The sequence below is a fragment of the Pongo pygmaeus genome, chromosome 8 (genome assembly GCF_028885625.2).
Source record: "Pongo pygmaeus isolate AG05252 chromosome 8, NHGRI_mPonPyg2-v2.0_pri, whole genome shotgun sequence".
Classification (NCBI taxonomy): Eukaryota; Metazoa; Chordata; class Mammalia; order Primates; family Hominidae; genus Pongo; species Pongo pygmaeus.
In genome coordinates this window covers 49,444,000-49,461,489 of record NC_072381.2, presented here as the reverse complement: position 1 = coordinate 49,461,489, position 17,490 = coordinate 49,444,000, and the positions used below count along the sequence as shown (strand labels likewise).

The window sequence follows — 17,490 nt, the reverse complement described above, 5'->3', positions numbered from 1 at the left end:
TGCCTCTACTGAAAATCTGATTTTCAGTTAACCCCCAAATTCCTGAGCCGAAGTATTAGTGAATTGTAAACAGATGGGACCACACAAAGAGCTTGAGAAGGAGGTGTCAACAGGTTTCTGTGCAGAGAAGAATTTAAAGACATATATTAAAATGAAAAACAGGAACAAAATTGTGTGATTCAATGCAAATGAGCATTAAAATGTGGCTCATACATAGTCTAGGAATATATAGTTTAAGGTCATTTACCCCATAGAGATAGAGATGCTAAATTAAGTAGTATTCATAGAAGAAACAGAACGTTTATTTAAGGTTAGTTTTGCACAAAAGAAAGCACCAAATTTATGTTGTCCAGAAGAAAATTTTCCTCATGAACTAATTAATATACCAATACTGCTTAAACTATTTAAAAGTTATAAGATAACCAATATTCCCAATAGTTTTTAGAAAGGATATATAAAAGTGATATGATAACTTTACTAGTTTGATGCTGTATAGAATATTATAGATAATAAAACATATTAATAAAGTAAAATTTTTAAATGTTAAAAAACATTGTGTCAACCCATTAAAATATTAGATCATTAGGAATTCCATTTATGCCTGAAATGCAAGTGAGAGTCATCGAATTTGGAAATTCGTTAACACAATAAATTACGTTAATTGAATTAATGAGACTGTCTTGTGTTCGTGTTCATAGATGGAAAACAGATAATGCCAAAATTTCGTGAACAATTATTTTAAATCAATTTGTATGGAATTGTTGCAAAATATTTCTTGAAAACATCAAAATAGATTTGTATAAATGAAAATTATGACATTACATGATTAGGCAGGGTCAACATTATTAAGACATCAAAGGTACTTTAATTAATAAGCTGATTTTTTGGTTGCATAGTATTCCATGGTGTATATGTACCTTTGCAAGGACATGGATGGAGGTGGAGACCATTATCCTTAGTAAAGGAATGCATTAACAGAAAACCATATATGGCATGTTCTCACATATAAGTGGGAGCTAGATGATGAGAACACGTGGGCACATAGAGGGAAACAACACATACTGGGGTCTACTGGAGGGTGGAAGGGGGGAGGAAAGAGAGGATCAGGAGAAATAACTACTGGACACTTGGCTTAATATCTGGGTGGTGAAATAATCTGTGCAACAACCCTTACCCCTGACAGACATTTACCTATGTAACAAACCTGCACATCCTGCACATGTACCCCTAAGGTTAAAATAAAATTTAAATAAATAATGAAAATTAAATAAGTTGAGTTTAACTCCAATGTAGATACCATCTGTGTTCTGAATATAGAAATTTTATTGTATGGAAGAGCAAAGAAAATATCCATGAAAAGTCTGAAAACTGAGAGTGACTTCCCCTGTAAAATATTCTAGAGACTTGGAAATTAAAACTGTGTCGTATTGTTTCATCATTAGTCTGAGAGACTAATGGAATACAACATTCAAAAATGGAATAAAACATATATGAAAATGTACTGTGCAATAAAAGCAGGAGTGTAGAAAGGAGATGAACAGCTTGCTGAGTCTCACTGGGCACTGAAGCTTACAGATAGGCAGCAGGTTTTGTCTCTCACCACGTGTGCTTTCTGCAAGTCTGGTATTGCCACGTGTGCAGGAAGGACATTTAATATTTGAGCAAGAGGATTTTGGGGCGAATATCTGATTAAGGTGAATTTTTCTTTCTCAATATTTATTGTAACCTGTTCTCATAGCCCACAGTATGTTTCCTGCTTGGTTGAGATGTTACTGCCTTTAATTAAGCTTTATTACCTGCAACTGTCCCCCTCTGTATGTTTGGGAACCTTGAGAACAGTCACACATAATTGTGGTAATTCTTTAGTTGGTCACTTGCCTGGTGAAACACTATCTGGGGGGGCTCCTTTCCACACTGGTCACACAGGGCAAAAGCTTGTGAAGAGTTCTGGGACAGAACACTGCATGGGGCCACTGAGATGGGTCACTTCAAGGTACAGTGCTCTTAACGTATACCTTAAACTGAGGCAGACAGAAAGTTCCACGTGGCATCAGAAAAAGAAAAATTAAAAAACATGTTTGAAAGGTTGAATCATCTTTGGTTGTTAAAAACACTATCTTCTTCAGAGGATGTGCTGAAATAAAAACTAACAGATGATCTATGCCTGAAATATAAATATTTGTTAACAGATGCTGGCGAGGCTGCAGACGATAGAAAACTATTCACTGTCACTGGGAATGTAAATCAGGTTAGCCACTATGGAAAGCAGTTTGGAGATTTCTCAAAAAATGTAATATAGAGCTACTAATTGAACCAGCAATCTCATTACTGGGTATATACCGAAAGAAAATACAACACTCTACCAAAAAGACACATGTAAACCTGCACATGCAGCACCTCTAATATAAAAGTTGACATTATTTTAAAAAGTGTTTATTTGCAAAAATATTTCACCCATGGTAGGGATAAAAAAGTACATTCTCGCTAAGGTCAAGAGGCACACATCCGAAGGTAGCCCTGGGGGCAGGGCTGGGAAAGCCAGGAGCACCAGCATCCTCGGCCCACACCAGCAGGTATTGGCTGAAGCAACAGGTGCCCTGGGGATATGGAAAGGAGTTACTTAGACACAGTTGCTGATTCATGAATTTCCTATATTTCCCAGGATCTCTTTATCATTTTCTTACCCTCCTGTCTATGTTTAGACACATGGCCCTCACAGGTGACTTGTTGGCTGCAGAATGAGGAATTCATCACTGTTCTTTGGTCAAGGTAGAGGGAGTTATGGAATTCCATAAACTGTTCATATCTGATGACAGAAATCAAAAAAGAACTGACCAGATGGAGGAAATATATACATGAATAGAAAAACTCAGTATCATCAGGATGCCAGTTCTCCCCAATGTATAGATTCAAAGCACTTCTAATCAAAATGGAAGCAAATTATTTTATGGATATAGAAAAGCTAATTCTAAAGTGTATATGGAGAAGAAAAAGACCTTGAATAGCTAACACAATATTGAAGGAGAGAACAAAGTTGGAGGAAAGACAGGCACTACCCAACTTCAAGACTTAACTGTAAAGCTATGGTAATCAAGGCTGTACCATGTTGATGAAAGAATAGACAGTTTAGTGAAACAAGACAGTTTAGAAATAGAGAAAAATTAATATATTTAATCTGATGGAAAAGTAAAGGCAATATGATGAAACAAAGATTGGTTTCTTCTGAAATTGGTGCTGGAACAACTGAATATCCACAAGTGAAAAAAAAAAATGAATCAGATCTTACCCCCTCACCAAAATTAACTCAAAATGAATCACAGACATAAATGTCAAATATGAAACTATAAAACTTCTGGAAAATAACTGGAGAAAATCTAGACTCTCTTGGGTTTGATGATCTCTAGAAAAACGCCGAAGTTACAGTACCTAAAAGAAATAATATAAGTTGGACTTGATTAAAATGTCACATTTTTTGTGTGTGTTAAAGCCATTGAAAGGGAAGACAAGCCACAGACTGGAAGAAAATATTTGCAAAACATAGTTGAATAATGAATTTTCTCCAAAATATACCAATATTCTTAAAATTGAATAATAAGCAAACAACCCAATTAAAAAGTGAACTAAAGACTGTAACAGGCATCTCGCCAAATAAAATATACAAATAAAAAATAAGCGTATGTAATGATGGTCCACATAATATTTCCTTGGGGAAATGCAGTAATGAACTACCACTGCATACCCATTGGAATGACCAAAAGCAAGAACATGGTCCCTATCACATAATTAGAGGGTGCTTGGAGTTTCAACTCTGCAAGCTTTGTGTGTAAAGAATTCGACATAGATATGATATAGTCACTAGAAGTTATTTATTGATTTAGAGAGCGAGTCTGTGTTGCCTAGGCTTAAAATACAGGGGCAGAAATAACCAAATAATAACGGAAATCCAGAAGACCGCAAATGTCAAATCTGTCTAGGATGTAGAGCAACAAGGCCTCTCATTCCTTGTTTGCGACACAGTCACAGATCACTGTACCCACACACCTCCGGAACCAAGTGATCCTCCCACAATCAATCTCCCAAGTAGCTGGGGCCACAGGCATGCACCACCATGCCTGGCTGATTTGTTTTATTTTTGTAGAGATGAAGTCTCCCTGTGTTGTCTAATCTGGTCTGAAACTCCTGGGATCAAGTGATCCTCCCAAAGGGATCAAGTGATCTCGGTCTCCAAAAGTGCAGGAAATACAGGCATGAGGTATTGCATCCAGCCTGGAAATCTTTAAATAGGATCAGTTCAATTTAACTGTTTCTCCATCTGCTCTACTCAGCTAAGTCTCCCTTTCAGCTCAAGGGAGAGAACCGCAGCTCAGCCCCATCCAGGATGACTGCAGATTACCCAGCGCCACCGCCATATTCCAGATGCGGGTGAACGAGGAAGGGACCCTGGGGCTGAGCAGGGGGCACACTCAGCAACCTGAAGCCGTCAAACGGGACCCGCCATCCGTGCCGCTGTCTGAGCTTTAGCCTCTACCTGCATCTGGCGAACAGGCAAATATGGCCGAGCAACCCTAAACTCCCTTCTCCTTGGGCCTAGTCAGCGCGGACCAGGGACAGATGCTGCTACAGCGTTGACGTCAGTCGGTCTGCCCCATATCTGCACCAGGGCAGGAACCCGCCGCTCAGCCCCATCCTGACGTCTGCAGTGTCCAGAGCCCGCGACCCAGCGCTCTGGGCGTGAGCCAAGGAAGTGCAGGGCCTAGAGAGGGAGGGCGTGTGCCACACGGCGACCCTCAGGCCCTCTGGGCCCAGCCCTGCAGCCTCCGCCGTGGGCTCAGCTGCAGCTGGCATTTGAACGTGGCAGCAGCGGTGGCAACCCCAGAACCTGTCCTTGCAACCAGCAGTGGCACACCCTAGGGTCGGACGCCGCCACTGCGCCTAAGTCAGGCGGTGGGACCTCAGCTGCAGGAAGGCGGGAATCTGCCTCAATGCCTCATCCCGGCAGCTGTACGGGGCTCAGAGGTTGCGAGCCTGAGCTGCAAGCGCCAGCCAAGAAAGAGCAGAGCCCAGGGTGGTAGGGCGGTTCACTCGACGACCCTCAGCGGTCTGGGCCCAGCCCTGCAGCCTCCACCGTGGACTCAGGTGCAGCTCTCATCTGAACATGGCACATGGCAGCAGGGGCTCCAACTCGGACCCTGTCAGCGCCACGAGCAACGCGGATCCTTGGGCCAGAAGCGTCCAGGGATTCTAAGTCAGGGGTGGGTCCCCAGCTGCAGGAGGGTGGGAACCGACGCTCAGCGCCATCGAGGAGGCTGCACGGTGCCCAGCGCCAGGGCCCAGCTCCTGGATCGCGGGTCGAGGAGGGGCCAGGGGCGGCTGTGTCAAGCGGACCGTGTGGCAAGGTGTCTCCCACGTTCTGCTCCAGGGAGGTCTGCCAGCCCGACAGCGCCTCAGCAGCAGGTGCCACCTGCACGCGGTGCCCGGGGGAGCGCGGCCAGGGCGCGTGTCTCCTCAGCCTGCTGAGCTGGGCCTGCACTGCTGCCTAACGGCTTTGCTCAGCGAATTTCTCCCAGGAGAAGCCGGAGTGTCCAAGAGCTTGGCCAGACAGCAAGTTTTACTGGTATGGGAGCGGGTGCGGGGACTCAAGAAGGGCGAGGGCGAGCGGCGGGGGCTAGGGAAGGGCGAGCGGGAGGCACAGGCTCTCTCTAGCAGGTGGCCGCAGCCATGAAGAAGCTCTCTGCCTCAGTTGACAAGGGTGTGAAGGGCCCGGAGCGCCCGAGCCCCTTCAGTCAGCTGGTCTACACCAACAGGGACTCTTGCGTGATCCACTATGGGGATCTCAGGAAGATCCACAAGGTTGTCTCCCTGGGCCAAGCCTGGAATCTGGAGGGGATAACCATGAGGAAGACCATCGACCTGAACAAAAGAGATGTGAAGAAGAGATACCAGGCCCTGCCTGAGCCGGGGCTGCAGGAGGTGGCGGCTGTGGGAGGATCGCCCCTTAAGAATGGGGGGCTGGGAGGCCTGGGGACGAGGGGAGCAGGTAGAGGAGTGGCGGGCGGCAGGTCGGCCGACCTGGGCCCCGGGGTCTAGGCCTTCTTCCCGGGCAGGCCCCCCAGGCCTGGGTTGGGGGCGCCCTGCAGGTCGGAGGGCCCAGGCCACCTTAAAATCAACCCCAAACTTTCGCTCTTTCTCCTTCACTTCCACTTCCTCTCACAGAGCACTGTGTAGAAAATTTTAAAGTGATTTAACTCACAAAATTAAGTACATACAGGATTTTACTTTCAATGTACAGGTTTTAAAAGATAACGTTAGATACACTATGAAATGGTGCATAATGAAATAATTCCTATAATATATGACCTTCTTGGCTAAAAGTTCTTTGGATGAAGTCCAATATCTATTTTGATATCAATGAATGTCTATGTAAATATGTTCTTTGCTGAGGGGTCTTAGAAGGAAACTTTGAGGTGGGAAGATGGCTTATGTTCTTGAATTTAAGAAGACTCATTTTCCTCAAGATGCGAGTTCTTTATCAGTTTTACATAAACCAAATAAAGTTATCAACATTTTAACATTTTTTTTTAAAATTACACAGGCTGTCTTTTACTACTGTGATGACATTTTAAATATTTTGTAATTGCGTAGAAAAGTCTTGCCCTTCTAGATGTCAAAATGTGCTATCGATTTGCACAAGGTGGGCCAGCAGCAGTGGCTCACGTCTATAGTTCCAGCACTTTGGGCGGCCGAGGCGGATGAATCACCTGAGGTCAGGAGTTCAAGACCAGCCTGGCCAATATGGTGAAACACCATCTCTACAAAAATACAAAAATTAGCCGGGCATGATGTCGGGTGCCTGTAATCCCAGCTACTCGGGAGGCTGAGGCGGGAGAATTGCTTGAACCCGGTGGCAGAGGTTGCAGTGAGCCGAGATCCCGCCACTGCAATCCAGCCTAGGCGACAGAGTGAGACTCTGTCTCAAAAAATAAATAAATAAATAAAATCACAAACTGTTTGCTAACAGGTAAATGGATACAGTAGAATAGAAAATCCAGAAACACCCAAATATATGTAAGAGTTTAGATCTTGATAATGGTCACACTTTGTACTAGCAGGAAAATAACTAGTTTCATAAGTGAAATGCCTGCTTTTTGGAGAAAACTAGATTTTTATGCCACAAAATTCCAAAGTTTTTCATATACAAAATTATAAAAATACCAGAAGAAAACAAAATACCTGTTCACACACATACATTATGTTGACAAAACCTTTCTAAGAAGCTCAGAAGCAAGCATTCTGAAGGTTAATTTAGTAAAACAAAAATTAAATCACCATGCATATGAGAAAAAATAAAAGGCAGCATACTTGTAAAATATTTACTACATATGTATATGCATGTGTGTATACCTATTAGATTTAAAAATCTTCATTTTATAGAGAATTCACTCAAATCAACAAAAAAAACCCCTCTAATTTAAAATTTGGCAACATAAATTAGAGATCTAAATTGCAGATCTAAAAAAACTACTTGACCTCTAATTTAAAATTGGGCAAAGTCCTTTTTTAAGATCTGCAAGTGACCTGTGCACACAGGACACAATATTTTGTGTTCCTGGTTAGAGAAGGCATTTAAGTTAAAAGAGGACTCAAATACTGTTTCCTTTCCACAAAGTTTGTAAGGATAAAAAGCAGTGATATTTATAGTGCTTCTTAAAGTTTAAGTTGCAGATGACTTTTCAATAGACAATTTGATGGTAAGTACCATATTTAAAAAATTGTTTATGCCTGTTAGGGATCAATTCTATTATACTAAAATGTTTTTAGAAAATAATGAAACATACACACAATTTCTTTTCTGAGCACTGCTTAAAATATCAATGTATTAAGAAGAATCCATATAATGGCTTTTATAAATACATTTCAGTGAGTTTACAGCATGGGATAATGTATGACCACTCAAGGTAGAAATATATACAGAAGTATGTTGACATTTGAAAATGTATTTTGGTGTACCAAGTGAAGGTAAAGTTCAGTTTGATTACACATACATATAGACTATGGTCTTGTGTTATCTGAAATTATGTATGAAATATGATAAAATTTATTATTTGAGGGCATTTGTTTAAATTTAAATGTTTTTCCTTTTTATTATCTTTGATTTCTGCATTGAGCATGTACAATGCTGTTAGTAAAAGTTTATTATTAAATAATTTTTGAGAAGTGCAGGAGTATGAATTTTTCACAGATAAAAATAATTTCTCACGTTCTACATTTTAATTTTTTTGTGGATTAGTATATTCTGTGAACTGTTAGCATCTTCAGAAGAGAATCTTTTTATCTGTGGTTGTTGATTTACATATACATTTTATTAGACACATATTTTATTATATATATACTTATGTATATGTCAATAATTATAGATTAATCATTTTAGTGTAGTTTTATTATTAGAAAAATAAAATAGCAAATATAAGTGCTTTATTTGTAGCAGTTTTTTAAGATATTGAACTTCCCAACTGTATTGATCCATTCTTTTAATCCATTTATCACATGTCAGCTGAATGCCTATTATGTAGAAGAGACATTCTATTAACTCTGAAGACCTTTTCATCCTTAAAAATTTCACATTTACCTGCTCAACCTGAGCAAAATGAGAGATTTAAAATTGGAGTATTAGGACTGAATCTCAATTGAAGCTTTCCTTCTCATCTTTAAAACAAAAACGATTCTGAAGTGGGAAACTAGTAAATGATAACTACCACCCACAATGTTGGACATTTATAACAGCTTTAAAGAGTAATATTAATCATTGGAAATATCTAATTTACATGCATTCTATAAATTTAAATATGAATTTACATACATTCTGTAAATCTGAATACAGAATAAAAGGAGCCATACCTATTTATTTGAATCCCAAGTTTTCTTTGGCTTGAAGTTTTAAAAATATTAAAGAAGTTATTAAATATTAATTTAATTTAATATTAAATATTAAACAGTTGTTTTTATTTCAACTCTCCTTTTGCATAGTACTCTTAAAAGCTAAAATTTCTTTCAGTGTTAATCCTGTGACTAGGACTGCCATCGTCCTGTTGAATATACCATATTCTACTTCTTGGAAGGCACTGTGAATTGTGTGATGTCTCCTTATTTTATGCACCAATAAAAGATTGTTTAAATTTCTGCTAAATATAGTTGTAATAAATAATGAATTATAAGTGGCATTTCAATGTCAGAAATGTTAAAATATGAGAAATTGAGCATCTTAGAATCATTAAAATACAGTGTTATCTCTAACCTTTAAAGCACACCACAAAGCAGGCATAATTGCACCTTTTACTTAAAATGTTGCCTTTGTTAAGTAGTAGTAATAATTATATCTAACAATTACTGAGCTGTTACATGTGCTAAGAACTCTCCAAAATACTTTGCATAGATTCTCACTGAGGCATCGCAGTGATGTCCTATGAGATAACTGCCGTATTCATCTTCATTTTATTGATGAGAAAATCGAGGTGCAGAAAGTTTAAGTGACAGCTAGAAAGTGAAAGACCTTAAAGTAATATTCAAGCCCAAGTTGAACTGAATCCAAAGGCCAAACTCTTTCTATTCAAATAGGCCACTCTTTCATTAATGTAGTGAGTAATAAGAGTGAATGAATGTTGTACTTTCTTCAGGAGAATATTAAATATTTGTTTTGAAGGCAGAGAAAGAGCATGGTATTTAATGTTTACAATTACATAAATCATTGTATGTTTTGAAACAGTGGACTAAACTTTCCTAAAAAGTCCTCTCACTCTCGTAGGACTGCTCTACACTGGGCCTGTGTCAACGGCCATGCAGAAGTAGTAACATTTCTGGTAGAAAGTGCCAGCTTGACGTCCTTGATGGCGAAAACAGGACACCTCTGATGAAGGTAAATCGTAGCCAGTTTTTTCAGCAGGAGATGGATTTGGTTTAAATACATAGAATAAAAATGAATTTATCTCATCGAAATACAACTAGTTTGTGAAACCTGTGGAATATTTATTTTGATTTCCTATAATTTATAATGTACTTCTTGCTTTAATACTGACAGGCTCTACAATGCCAGAGGGAGGCTTGTGCAAATATTCTGATAGATTCTGGTGCTGATCTAAATATTGTAGATGTATATGACAACACGGCTCTCCATTATACTGTTGATAGTGAGAATTTGTCAATGGTGGCAAAACTGCTGTCCCATGGTGCAGTCATCAAAGTGCAAAACAAGGTGGACGTTAACCAATGTTATTTTCAAAATATTTGAAATCCATTTGTTTTAACGTTAACATATGTAAGGTTTTTTATATTTGGAAGCTCAAACATTCCTTGAATGAAAATGGTTTGAAAGAACTTAATTGTCTAAGATTTTACTTTAAATATTAATATTTTTACAAGAACTACCAGAGAGTGTGGCTTTTCTGTGCATTTATGATAAATATTTGAATTTGTTAAAGGTAAAACTTTTTCAAATATTCTTTCCCACCCAAGTTTTTTTTTCTTTCCAATTAGCGTAAAACTACAGGAAAGCAAAATTTGCCTGCATAAATTGAGTCAACATGTAAAATGTAGGAGACATGCAGAAATCTGGATTTCCTCTTAAAGGATTGAATCTGGTGTCTCCTGAGTCCATATGACTGTTTGGTATGCTATGAAGACATTCTAGCTTTACACAAAGCATATGTTTCCAGTTTGCTACTGTGCCCACCTAGTTACATCACTTACTCAACTTACCTCTTTTGCCTCTGTAAATATTTCAGTTATCAATTCCTCTCTCATAGTATATTTTGGTAAAGATTTCAAGGTATTCAAGACAGTTGATAGCTGTTTATAATATATAGTTTATATTTTACATTAATTCATTAATAATGGGCTACTTCTAGCATTTAGAAGATTTTTTAAACAATGATTTTTCTGTATATAAACCATAAACAATCATCTTCTATTAGAATGACTTTAAGCCTTTTTGTATTAATCATGGTTGTATTTGAATAGGTTGTGCATGTTACAGAAAATATTATATCCTTCTCCTCAGAATTGTCCCTTAAAATTCAAGTGATTTAGTGGCTTCTATTATGCTAATCCACATAGATGAGTTAGAACTTTCATTAATAAGCCATTTTATTAATATTTTTGATATTTTGCCAAAAATTAAGTAGCAGTTACAATAGAAACCAGAATAAAAATGGATTATTGCATTTTAAAAAGATATGCATTAGGATCCTAGGATTATTATTATAATTGAGAATATACTTTTATACTGAATTTCTAATAGCTGAGATAAAATTCTGTTGTCTTGTAATAGGAGAAACCCCATTATTATTTAATAATAAGCAATCAAAGTTCATTTGAAGCCAAACTCTTTTAATTTAGAGCCACTTCCTTAGTGACCCATTTAGAGCAGGTGTGCCTGACATTGGCATCTGGGATCTTGGGATTATTGGTAGAAGAGAATCAAGCGAGTTTGTATCACCCAGAGGAAACCTCCATTTTTCTTGCAAAGCTTTCAAAACTGTATCCCTGAAATTCTAATTTGTCAAATGTTAATGTCTGCCCCAAAAATATATTGTCAAATAAGGATTAGGCAAAGTTCAAGTCATTTATTGAATAATGGACATTTAATTCACAGTTTTATAATATTTCTTGAACATAGATAATGGTGGAATCTGTTGGGGTACATTACTGCTGGTAAGGTAATTATCTTTTAGAATATAGTTTAAGAAACACTGCTCTAGAGGTAATAATTTAGATTACTAATTTAGTCAAAAACAAAATATTTACTACTATGTCTTAGGGTTTAAGGATATAGAGATAAAAGATGCAGCTCTTGGTTTAGAAGAGAAACCATAAAATCATTACAATATAATGATTTTTGGAGATAACCAGAGTTAATTTGGTGATGCAGAGGCTGAAACAAGGGAAGGTGCAGTGCATGAGAAAGCACAGAAAAGGGAGAAGGAAGGGATTGCTATTGATCGACTTTGCATTTTATGTGTTTAAGTTCATAGGATATTATATAAAGTATTCAGTTCAGCTGAGAAATATGTAATTTCATGAATTATAAATTGTTTTACTGTTTTACAGGCTAGCCTTACACCACTTTTACTGGCCATAATGAAAAGAAGTGAGCAAATTGTGGAATTTTTACTGACAAAAAAATGCAAGTGCAGTTAATAAGTTTAAATGGTATAGTAGTTCTTTTTTTTATTAAAAAACACTTGAGTAGTGTTCTAGAGAAATAACACTCGTCAGAAATATTAAATTAATAATATTTACTTAAAATTATTAGATTATAGTGAAACATATCAACACAAATTATCAGAAGAAAAGCAATTATTTGGACTGGTCAAAAATAAAGAGCAGTATATAGTAGGACTTCTCTTATTATATTGATTGATTCTTATGTGTAATCTGATGTTTGTGGTTGCATTATCTTCCATAAGCTAAAGTGGTTCTGTATCAGTTTTAAGAAGTATGAACTTTTTTTAGTTTACTTTGTAATTCAATATTGAATGATTAACACTTTTATAGTATTTTTCTAACTTCTGTTTTTTTATACACTTTTAAAAAAAATGCAATATTTGCTGGACACGGTAGCTGTTGCCTGTTATCCCAGCACTTTGGGAGGCCAAGGTGGTTGGATCACTTGAGGCCAGGAGTTTGAGACCAGCCTAGCCAACATGGTGAAACCCCATCCCTACTAAAAATACAAAAATTAGCCGGGAATGGTGGCACATGCCTGTAGTCCCAGCTATTTGTGGGGCTGAGGCACAAGAATCGCTTGAACCCGGGAGGCGGAGGTTGCAGTGAGCTGAGATCGTGCCACCACACTCCAGCCTGGGTAACAGAGTGAGATTCTGTCTCAAATAAAAAAAAAAAAAGCAATATTAAATAGAAATAGGAGTTTAAAGTCATTTTGTCTTTAGGATGATTGTTTGCTTTGTTTTCTTTGAAGAGTATTAATTTTAGGTTATCCCTACGTGACTATTAATTGCTATCACCAGATACTGTGAATTTATTATTTTTTTCCTTTTTTATTCATAGTGTATTTTTATTTTTAATTTGTATGGGTAGAGGGAAGAAAGACATCTTTAATTGGATTAACATTTTAGTTAAGTAAGATAAACCATAGGTGAGTGATAAAGTAAGAAAAGAGACAGGCTTTTGATTCACACAATACTAAATTTAATTTCTAGCTTCCTCACTTGATAGGTGTGACCTTGCGAACATTAGTTAATACCAACTATGATTTTCTATATGAAAAGGAGAATAATAATATGTCCTTTAAGGACGATTGTGTTGAAGTAACATTATAAATATCAACAGCATTTAATTTAGTGTCTCATACATTCTTATCAGCATCATTAACTAAACATACTATAACTACTACTAATATCATTATTCCTAACATTGTTTTAAGCCTTCAGATTGCTCTTACTTGTCTGACTTCTAGCTGATTTTGAAGTACAAAATATTATATCAGACTAAGGAAGAAATAGATAATTCTTCACTTAAATCTTTGCCTCTTTTAGGTTAGTGAACAAAGCATAATTCTTTGCCCCTCAAAAGACTATATATATATATTAGCCAATTCTAGTATGCCATATCCCAGTGGGACATGAGTCTTTTTGCCCTTTCCTTTTAGCCTTGGTGATTTACAAGGATAAACACTTGAGCACTCAAGATGGTTATGTTTGTTAGTACATGTAAATGGTTAATTCTACACTGACAGGCACATATTAAATTGGTTCTGTTCCTAATAATGAAGTTAACTCTTTGTTATTTTAGCACAGCCCTCATGCTTGCCATATGTCATGGAGCATGGGAGATAGTTGGCGTGGTTCTTCAGCAAAATGTTGACATCTGTGCTGAAGATACATGTGGAATGACTGCAGAACGTTATGCTGTTGCTTGTGGACTTAATCTGTGTTTACATTTAAAGGCTAGGTGAGATTTTATAGTTTGTTTCAGGTAATTTTTGAATGACAGTGAGTTAGTTCACTTCATCAGCCAGAAACTAGTCAAAAAGCTAGACTAGTTAGAAGGAATAATGGTCCAGGATTCTTTATTTTAGGACTTTCAACAACTTTATCCCTAGGGATCCTAATGTTGTGTACTTGATTTTAAGTATAACCTCTATGCATGGGATAAACATAGTGTCACAATTTCGATTTTTCTAAAAAGTTATTTGGGTCTTGAAATGCCCACTTTACTAGAAAACCTGATAGTGTCCCCTGGGGGCTGTCTTCCATACCTTAATACTTGAATTTTTAAAAAGAATCTAACGGGTTCCTTAAGTCCAAGGAAGAGATTCATTTTGTGTAAGTCAGAAGGATTGGGGGGGAAATGGCCATTCTCTTCATTTTGTTTCCATTGATTCTATTGCCGCATCGTTGCCATTGAAACTGTTCCTGCAGTCTGGTAATGATTGGCCTTTGTGACCAGGTGCCCTTACTAACACAGATTTTATGGTGATCCATAGGTAGACTTCAAATTTATTACAGTTTTTTAAAGTTCACATACATATTCTCAGCCATTGTTTCCAAAGTACCAGCACCCTGCTTTGGCAGCTAGGACTTTTATCTTTTGCCACACACATAGTGAGCAAATTGACCATTCTCCTCCCACTCAAAACCCGATGTGAAACCCACGTCTTAGCCTGGACTTGGCCTAGACCTTCATGTTAAGTTATCCTTTGAGTGACTTTTCTCTATTTTCTCTAGCAAATATTAGTTGTGAATGTTTAAAACTGTAAGTCAGGTTGAAATAATGTTACAGGAAGGAATTAGAGTTCCCTTTTTATTTTGTTACCAGATCTATATCCCTGGCACTTTATATCCCATGTAGCACCATTTTGTAGGTAGTGGAAGGTCTCATCTTATTCTGTAAGATCCCATGTCATCTTTCCAAAGTTGTCATGGGTTCCAACTTGTGGTTGTCCCCTCAAGTGATTCTTTTTTTCCCAAAAGTAAAAATCTCCCGTGCTACTTGCATCTCTATCTCGAGTTTTAAAAATATTTTCAAATTCTGCATTACCATGAAGCCATTCAATAGACTTCACTCTATCTCAAGTAGGTTGCTTAAACAGAGCTAAGCCTCATCCATCACTGATCAGTCTTCACATATAAAAGTAAGGATTTGTGCTGGCTTGAGGGGTACATATACTAAAATTGAAACAATGTCAAGAAGATCAGCATAGTCCCTGCACAAGGATGACACAGAAATCTGTGAAGTGTTGCATATTTCTTGCAGTCCCCAAAAGGACATTTGACTACTTTCTAACTAGCTCCAAGGAAATGGTGTGAGTCAAAGCAAAGTGGGTGACAGCCAGTACTGCAATTGTGATTTTCATACAAAAAATATTTATGTAAGGTGATCTATGAAATGAGATGTGGTAACACATAGGATCTTGTGTGCAATATGTTGTTCGTAGGCCAATGAGAAAATACCAACTGGCATCTTCTCTGTGGAACTTAGAAAAAATAAAGGTAGGGTTTTGTCTTCCACAGCAGCTGGAAACGAACATAGTGACTAAGCATCATTCTAACAAAGATTTGTTGGTTCAGAGTTTAGGGAGGCAGAGAAAGAGTAGTAGTAGTCCAAGCCAGATGCTGACATCTATTAGTTTTCTTCCCTTGGTGTGATTGATGAGCTCAGTAATAGAGGATAATCAGATTGTCCAATTTAATAATTAATATATTAATAAATAAATTTCATTAGAAATTATAAAATAGCTTAGATGCCTTAAATTACAAGCCACAAAGAATAGAACATCTAATAACCAAAAGTAGGAATTAATAACAGAAAACTGTAACATTTGAACATTATAACCTATAAAGAAACAGTTTTTAAAAAAATAAATTTATTTTTTGTAGACACAGGGTCTCCCTATGTTGCCCAGGCTGGTCTTGAACTTCTGGGCTCAAGCGATCCCCCTGTCTCAGCATCCCAAAGTGCTTGCATCACAGGCATGAGCCACTGCACCAGGCCAACACATTGGGTTTTATTGGGAATTTTAAAATAGTTTCAGCAATAAGGTTCAAGAACAAATTATTTCATTGCTTCACTATTTCTCAGAGTATTTTAAAAATGTTATCTTGTTAAATCCTTATAATAACCTAGTGAAATAAGGCTCTAAAATCTTCATTTTTAGAAGACATTGAGCCTAAGAGAAGCAACTTGTTCAAGAAAAAATACCTGTTGGTTACCACGCTAGGACTTTTTCTGAGTTACGGGCATTTTCCATTATGCCAAGCTATCTCTAGTTAATTTACTGAGTTAGACTGCCCTCAATTCATAAGTATTTCATCTTACTTGATTTCTTCTTTAATTAAAAGCTTAATAAGTTCATAGAGCTTACAAACTTAAAGTCTATTAAATAAGTAATGTTCTGATGTTAGCTCTGATATTGTCTGAAATACCCTAAGAACTTAATAAATTTGGTAAATGTTTTTTATATCAGTGTTAAAATAGTAATTTTATTTATTACATTTTTATGCATAGCATTCATCAACAACTTTTGGAATATATATGAAAGATATCTAAAAATCCTCAAAATAGCAATCCAGGTAAGACCTCTGATAGTAAACTACTCTTGGTGGTGCTACCATAAGATTATGGAACTGTTGATCACAAAAAAGCAATTCAAAAAGCAATGTGTAAATAGCATGTGTTTACATATATACATATATGTGGGTGTGTATATATATATATATATATATAGCTTTGATTTAATTTTTTTAGTTTATAATTCAGAATTAGTTAAGAATTTAGTTGTAGGTAGCTTATAATCTCAAAAAATATTATCTGAAAAAATATTTGTTTAATTATGGTCCCTAAAATCCTATATAATACTTTTGTATAAATAAGTAATGCAATGTTTAAGTTTGTATATTGTATGTTTCCTCAATTGTCATAACAACTTAGGCTTGTTATAAAATGTAAAACCCTTAGTGTGATTGATGAGCTCAGTAATAGGGGATGATCAAGTTATCCAATTTAATGAATTAATATATTTATAAATAAATTTTATTACAAATTTTAAAGTAGCTTACATGCCCTGAATTACAAGCCACAAATAATTGACTATCTAATAATGAAAAGTAGGAATTAATAACAGAAAACTGTAACATTTGAATATTATCACTTGCGGTGGTCTGTCCCGCAGACCCCGGCTGCATGACGGATGAGACTATACATACCCAGACACCAATATTCAGTGAAAGAGCAGCAAGGGTTCTGAGCCGATTACAGACACCAAGGAAGGTGCTGTAAAGAGTCAGCAGCCACAGCCCCGGCTAGCCGGCCCTGTGGGCATTTATTAGCAAAGTTTTAATGACAAAGGCTTTGAGCCAATACACCTGTGGGTAATTAATCTGGGTGCCCCTATCCCAGGAGAGCCATCCTGCCTGTGGGTGATCAAAGGGTAGTCTTAAGACCAAAATCATGCTGCTATAAAGACACATGCACACATAT

The 17,490-nt window shown here is 37.1% G+C and overlaps 1 non-coding gene and 2 pseudogenes across 1 annotated transcript; all 3 read left to right on the top strand.

The window, feature by feature from the left end:
* The window catches only part of LOC129006279 (ras suppressor protein 1-like), a 164,281-nt pseudogene that overhangs the window by 62,099 nt on the left and 84,692 nt on the right, over window positions 1-17,490 (top strand).
* LOC129006476 (putative ankyrin repeat domain-containing protein 30B-like) lies at window positions 5,719-16,627 on the top strand (annotated as a pseudogene).
* LOC129006952 (U6 spliceosomal RNA) lies at window positions 15,156-15,262 on the top strand. Its single transcript, XR_008492141.1, has one exon. It is a non-coding gene; the product is annotated as a U6 spliceosomal RNA (small nuclear RNA).